At 40.5% G+C, this 7,216-nt stretch overlaps 1 long non-coding RNA gene across 1 annotated transcript; it reads right to left on the reverse strand.

Annotated features, from left to right (window-relative positions):
• Positions 1–630: 630 nt before the first annotated feature.
• LOC140707996 (uncharacterized) lies at positions 631–5,232 on the reverse strand. Its single transcript, XR_012088122.2, has 3 exons — positions 4,392–5,232; positions 2,530–2,673; positions 631–666 (listed from the first exon to the last, which is right to left on the reverse strand). It is a non-coding gene; the product is annotated as an uncharacterized LOC140707996 (long non-coding RNA).
• Between the last annotated feature and the right edge of the window lie 1,984 nt (positions 5,233–7,216).

Here is a 7,216-nt window from a genome sequence, read left to right on the forward strand (position 1 = left end):
GACCATTCCTAATCAAAATGTCACACTGGAACTGGTTAATCATCTTAGAACTTAGAACTGAAGATCACTGAGTCCAGCCCCCACCAGAGGGGTACAGTAGGCAATTGAATGCCCAACCTCCAGCTCCATAGACAGATACCTGAACCCTTGAGCTGTCTAGAAGTTCTAAACGAAAGATGATGGAAGTAGAATTAAGCCAATTACCACTGCACCAAATGTTTCTGTTAGGAACTTCCTGTGCCCTAAGGTCTTCCTTTTGCACTTCCTGTTGATGGCCCAGTTGCTGGAGGAGCTCCAATCTGTAAACACCCGTGTAGTATCGAGCCCTCATCAACCAAACAGAATGGCAGATGAATCAATCTTCTTTATTTGGGTTTTCAAGCCAGTCTCATCATTGGAGCGATTAAGAGAACTTTGAAATAATTACCTGTAGTGTAATAAATGTTTGTGTACGTTCAGTCTTTCCATTTATCAACAAGATACTAAAACAAGTGCTTTATTTTATACAATAGCCTAAAGGTGAGAGCTTGACATTATGCTAATATCCTTCAGCGCAAGAAACAGAAGGCTCTCCAACTGTGTTGATAGAAGGAAAGTGTCTCGCAACACATTGCAACCGTGCTCTCTCTCTTTTTCTTTTTGTTCCTAAGTTGGTATTGTTGTTGGCTTTGGGAGGAAAAACGTGCATCCCGTGTCAATTACACTGTATAAAAGTGCCACGGGGGGAGGGGGAATTTATATTTATACAATACATTTTGTTAAAAAGCAGCTACAACAATGGCAAAAAGTAGTCAATAAATACGGTACTAAACAAACAAATAAAACAACCAGCCAATGTATTTTTCCCCACGCCTCAACAATTTAATTTCTACATCAGAAACCAAACATAGGTACTAAACTTTTGAGTTCTCGCCAAGGTAGAGTTATGATCTCAACCATACCTTGTTATCAGAGCCATATAACTCTCCCTAAGGTCAACTTCCCATTCCACTTGCACCTTCCAGGTGTTGATGCTGCAGGTAGCCACTGTGAAGAAGGGCGAGAAATCTGTGACCAGGTGCTGGGGCTTCTCTGTGGTGGCCCCCTCTTTACAGAATGTTCTATCTGTAGAGGTGTGCCAAGCACATAAAAACTCTACTTTTTGTGGAGGCATTCCATGATATCCTCCTTTTATAACTCTTAGTTACTTGTTACCTAAACTTATTCTGACCATTAAATTTTGTGATATGAAGAAATATAATATAAAAATATGAGTTTACAAATTATGATGTGTATACAAAATATACACATTTTGTTAAGGTGGGATTTGGTTCTTCTTTTTTGCTGGTACCTGCTCAAATTATGAGATTGCTCGTAGTGGCAAGGCCATTAGATGTGCAGTATAAAAATACAACAAAAAAACAAACAAGTATTTTAATTAGTTCAAGGTTTATCCTAGCTAAAGCATATCTCACCTAATCTGAATAAGGGAGCACCTAGAGCATGATTGTGTGGAAGATTTTTGATTTGGAAATAAAATCCTGGTTTTATAGTATGGTTTTCCAGTTGGGGATCAGAATGTATTTGATCGATAATAGGTGTGAACAACTGAGAGGATATTGGATTTCATAATAGAATGTGAGTTTCACTAAGTGTAATACTTAAGGCTCTAATGCTATGTTAAAAAGAAGAAAAATGGGAGTTCCAGTGGATAGCTCAGTGGTTTAGACATCTGACTGTGGAACCACTGGTTAGGAGTTTGATTCCCCTGCTGTGCCTCCTCAACAGGGGCTGAACTCAATGATCCATAAGGTCCCTTCCAGCTCTGCAGTTTTAAGATTATTATTTATTTGTGAAATCTTTAAAGCAAGATCTGCAAAACCATTGGCCCCAGGTGCTCTGTTAGGTGAGGTTAGGTGAATGACAGCCATGGAAAGGTGGCCTCTTAAAGTGGTGCTGTCTCACTTGTGGAACATCCTCCACAGACAGGTAAACAAAGTACCATTCATTCATCATTAGAAGACAAGCCAAAAATCATCTCTTTGTCAAGGTTTTGTGTGGCTTTTCATAAGATAAATCGCTGAGGATCCCTACAAGAATTTGCTACAGTTGATACACACTTTCTTTACTAAATTTAAACTGTTGAAGCCATTTTAATTATTTGTTGTTCTTGTAGTTGCCTGATTTTATAAATGGTCATTTTAAGGTTTTCTAATAACAGTGTTTTTAAGAGGAATGTGAGCTGAAAAATACTTCCAAACTGCAGTCCTGTGCCTGGGAATACATCCTTTGAAACAGAGGAGTCTTACTGTCAGGTAAACATGCATGGGATTGCATGGCATGCTGAAAACATTCACACAGGGATTGTTTTGGTAAATATTTCAAGATTTTCAGGTTCTAGTCTGCTTTAATACTACAACTGCGCTTATGCTGGGCAGATATACACAGCCAAGGTACTTCTTCAATATTGCTGGGTAGATGGCCTTGCCATCAGGCTATTATGAAGACACACATCTGCCATCCCACCAGAAACCTGTATTCCCACCATACCTTTGCCTTGACCAATAAATCACATCACTTTATCTTCTTGATTGCACAGGTTTGCCCATATTGGTTCCCTTCTTGCTCTGAATTAATCCCAATAAACAAGTGATGAGTGACTCTTTGTGATGCATTCTTCTTTTCTGGGGCAGTCTATAGTAAAATATAAATGCACCATTCAGAGTCTTCATTGCTTTTAGGTTCCTTCATTGACAAATATACTGGAATACATTCTGGAATCGAGAGCCAGGAGGTCTGTGTAACTCACAGGGATTTCAAATGACAGGAATACAGCAAGGGAAAGAAGACAGAAATATAGCATAGTTACATAATTCACTTACAGGGTCAAACTGAGAGAATTATTGCTTTCATTGGGTCTTGCCCTGAGACACGGTTAATGCATCTTCTCTATAACAGATGCATCCATAGTGTAAACAGTCACTGACTTCATATCACAGTCTCTGCTGTAAAATAAGCTACACTGGGTATCCCCTCTGGTTGGTTTCCCAACCTACGTCTGTTCCTGCTGTCCCGCAAGAACAATGAAATTTCTGTTGCTGACCACTGCCTTGCGTTAAAAGTCCCTAAATCATAAACAACCATGGTGTGTGTTTTAAGCTCTCTTTCACTTTGCTCCAAGAAATATATATTTCTTGATGGCTAATAGAAGATGAAAACGTATACGTATTCCCCCCTTGGCAACTTAATTTGCAAGTAACTGTGGTTTGTTTCTTTGATAGGATTTTTACATTAAATGGGGAATCTATGTGCCTGTTTAACATCATTAAGGGAATATTATATTGACTACAAAGGCTTAGTGGAGTAACCAGCTTCCATGTGGTTATATCAATCTATTTTCTGGTGCTCTGTACACTAGTTTTCCCCCCCTGGAGTACTCTGTGTAATGCTGCAAAAGTGTCAAAAATAATGACTGTCTACCTATATCTGCAATAAAATGTAGAGCATGGATATTACAGTTGTAAGTATCAGAGATTTATTTCGTGACTGCAGGTAATGATGAATCTTTTAGCACAACTAATGTCTGGAGGAAACCTCTCTTCTCCTCTGAGCTGTCATAGGGAGACTATTTATAGGACCCTTAGTGTGGTGGGGTTTTAAGCATAAAGAGGCAATGTGTCTGAGGTGCCACTGGATTGGAAATGTTAGCAAGGGCTTCCTCTCATTGACGGTCTCTTAGTAGATGGCATTAGATCCCCTCTTTGTGTGTTTACGTCCCCCCAAAGACAGGGGACAGATGTTTAACATCAGACCATTAATCCCTGAGCCCAGGTCCCTGTGACAGCACAAACCCAACAGAATGAGCCCTTTGCCTTTGCTCAGTGTAAATGTCGCAGTTTACTGCTGATTTACAGAACAGGGTCAGGCCATTAGAAACTTGGCAATCTTCTGTACAGCTGGAAAACAATATGCACAATAAGCTAAAATTCAATACCTTCTTTCACTAATTAAATGGGTTCCCACCAGAGAGAGGGAGAGACAGTGAAAGGAGGAAAGCCTTAACAACACAAATTATAAACACACAAGCTCTTTCTGCATTCCTATGCATTTTTCCCCAGGACATGTGGTTCAAGCTCTGCTTAGGGATTTTTCTAGAGGATATACCCAATAAGGACTTACTTCATCTTAGGGTGCTTTCTTGCAGTAGAAAAGCTGCAGCCTTTGAACAAGATTTACTACTGGTGATGTTATCCTACTGCTATTTTACAGGCTGGCTCATGCTCCTGTCTTCTCAAAGCAGACAGGTAAAAAGTGGAAACAGCCACTATTCATGTATTTTAAATGCCTTATTTTTATATATATAAATACTGACATGTTTTTGGCAGCCAGTGGAACTCAAAATAAAATCTTACCAGTTCCTTAGAAGGTCCCCCTGCTCTCTCTCCAAAATGGCAGCCTCTCATTTCTCATTTGAACTCCTATCTCTTTTTCCATTTGAGCTGGAGATTTTGCAAGACATTTAATCCCTACAGCTTTGTGAATCCAGACTGAAGTGTCGGAATTCGAAAACTATCTGTTGTTTCAAAGACTAGTGTAATTAATATGTCCTGCAGCCGAGTGTCATAATATCATGGAGAACTCTGAATATTTAAATGAGGACATTCAAATGCCTTACAATTCCTGAAACAGGAGCCAGCCAAGCAAAGGCTAAGAAAACAAAGAGGCAGCAAAATGCAGGCTTCCTTTGTTGTAGGACTGCAAGTCCCATCATTCCTCACCTTCAGCTGTGCTAGCAAGGGCTGCCTGATGGGGGTTCTAGGCCAACGACTTCTGGGTGGCTGTATTTGGCCCACCCTTGCTATGAAACAGCTGAAGGAGAAATCGCTTTCACTTTCTGAGATAACAGGTTAGTCAACTTGGATGGGCTAAAAGAATAAGGAATTTGCATCTTTTTCTAACCTGCAGCATAATGTTAAATGACTCAGAGATGAAATATTTTATCTGTGAGCTGAGGTCGGACCCTCGAGCCCTCCCAACAACTAAATAGTGAATAATAAATTTCTCAAACATGGTTGGCTTCCAAAGTTTTTCCTTGAGAAGCAGTGACAAGGAAAGGCCGAACAGCTGGAGGTTTTAAGTAAAGGCTGAAATAGCTATAGGCTTTAACTCAGAACTAAGCTGTATGAATAATAACCAAAATAACAATACTACTACTCAAAATCTGGTAAGTATAAATCTCATCAGCCAATGTAAAAAAAAGAACATTCTAAATCTATTAATATTTCCAAAGACATTATCTCCCTGCTACCCCACTGCTTTGTGACTTGTCATCTCAGCTATATTATTTGCCTTAAAGCATTATCTAAGTGGTTTTTTTCCCCCTGTGAGAGCATCCGCCGCAACCTTCACAGGATACGGCCCACTGCTCCCCTGCAGGAGAACGCGATGATCATTAACAACCAAAGACACTTCAGGCACACGGCAAGGCTCTCGTGTCTACAGACCTTCCTGTCTCCCATCAAAATTCATCTCCTGTCACTGTTCTAGGAGCAGAAAAGGCTTCTCATTACAGCATCATTCCCCTCTTGCAAGAAGCCCTGATTGCTGCACTGGTGCCTTTGGAAGGCAAAGATGTAATTTAGCAAAATAATGTACCATGCTGATTAATTTAATGTAGCCCATGACTAATTATGGTAATTCATTACATCTACAATTAGGCTAAGTAATTTATTGCACTGCAGTCTCATAAAGCAGAGGATTTATATCGAGTTTTGAATGTCACCCAAAGGACATTTCTGCACCTTGTCTTTACTGGAGCGGAATAAGGCTGCCAGCTGAGATGAGCCAAAAAAATTTAAACTCCCTGTACACTCTCTTCCTCTGCCATATTTGACGTTTGTATTTCAGACGATACCTAGGTAGGAGATATGGCCCGGCGAGAGCCTCTTTGAGAAATCACACCTTTGTGCTTTCTTTGGCATCAAGCCTTCCCCACCACCCTTTTCCTATTTTTTAAAAAAGATTTTTTTAATGGAAGACACACACCAGTTTTAACTGGGAACAAAGCACATGGAATGTCAAGCCCTTGAGACCACCCCCTGTGTCACATTCACCGTATCTGGGGCAATGTGATCACCAAGAAGTTGCAAATTCAGGTCCGGCTCCGCTTATTTTGCTGTCTACAGCCTTCTCTTTCCACAAAGACAGTGTGTGTGTGTGTGTGTGTGTGTGTGTGTGTGTGTGTGTGTGTGTGTGTGTGTGTGTGTGTGTGTGTGTGTGCGCGCCTTTGGCTGAAAGGAGGGAGGGATGGAGAAGCCCATCTCCCTTTGCTCTGGGAGAAAAAGTCGCATACCTAGCATTATTGTGAAATACAGCCTCCCCGGAACCCCTGCAGCCCCCTGCACCCCAGCGTGGCTGTACTTCAGAGACCCATTTGTTTAGCTGATCACTGTCTCTTTGACGTGGCTGCAAATGTTACCTTTCTTTTTCAATCAAAAACACAGCAGGGTGTGCCATCTGTTTGGCACAGCCTCTTCCGCTCTTCCCCAATGCCTTTTTGTGCTGATCATTTTACATAGCAATTTGTTCTCAACACCCCCTCCCTGACTTCTACCTTGGCTTTGGTTTTAAAAAAAGGAGGGGAAATTAATTTTTCCTTTTATTTTAAAAGAAAAATAATTTATTGAAAGGCTGCACCTAATATTTTGCTTTTGTGTCCAGCCCCTTAAAGGCTCCATATAGATAGGAAATCAGGAGAGAGATCTTTGACCAGAGACAGCTGCCTGTCAGCATGTAGATGATTTTAAAAGAACATGTTTGCGAGGCTGTTTTTCACTGCTTCTCTCTCTCTCTCCTCTAATGTGTTTATCATATTCCTTTCTATGCCTTAACCAAAATGCCTTTGTAAACTCAAAGATCGATACTAAATATAGTGAAAATCTTTCTCATTAAAAAAAAATATTTAGTTAAAGCACATTGCTATAAAACCTACAACATAATGTTTGGTTGTCATTAGATTTAAAGAATCTGAACCAGAAAAAAACAACAACAGAAGAGCTTCATTATTCCCCACGACCACATTCCCAGATGCAGCGCTGGACTCTGATAGTCCTGGCCTTGGAATAGATGACAAGCCCCCGAAGCTGAAGCCACAGGGATGGTGGTGGAGTTTAGGACGCTTTGGGCATGCAAATGAATTACCCTTCATTTTCCCAGTACAGGCATACAGAGGCTTGCT

This window comes from Pogona vitticeps, chromosome 6 (assembly GCF_051106095.1).
Source record: "Pogona vitticeps strain Pit_001003342236 chromosome 6, PviZW2.1, whole genome shotgun sequence".
In the NCBI taxonomy this organism is placed as follows: domain Eukaryota; kingdom Metazoa; phylum Chordata; class Lepidosauria; order Squamata; family Agamidae; genus Pogona; species Pogona vitticeps.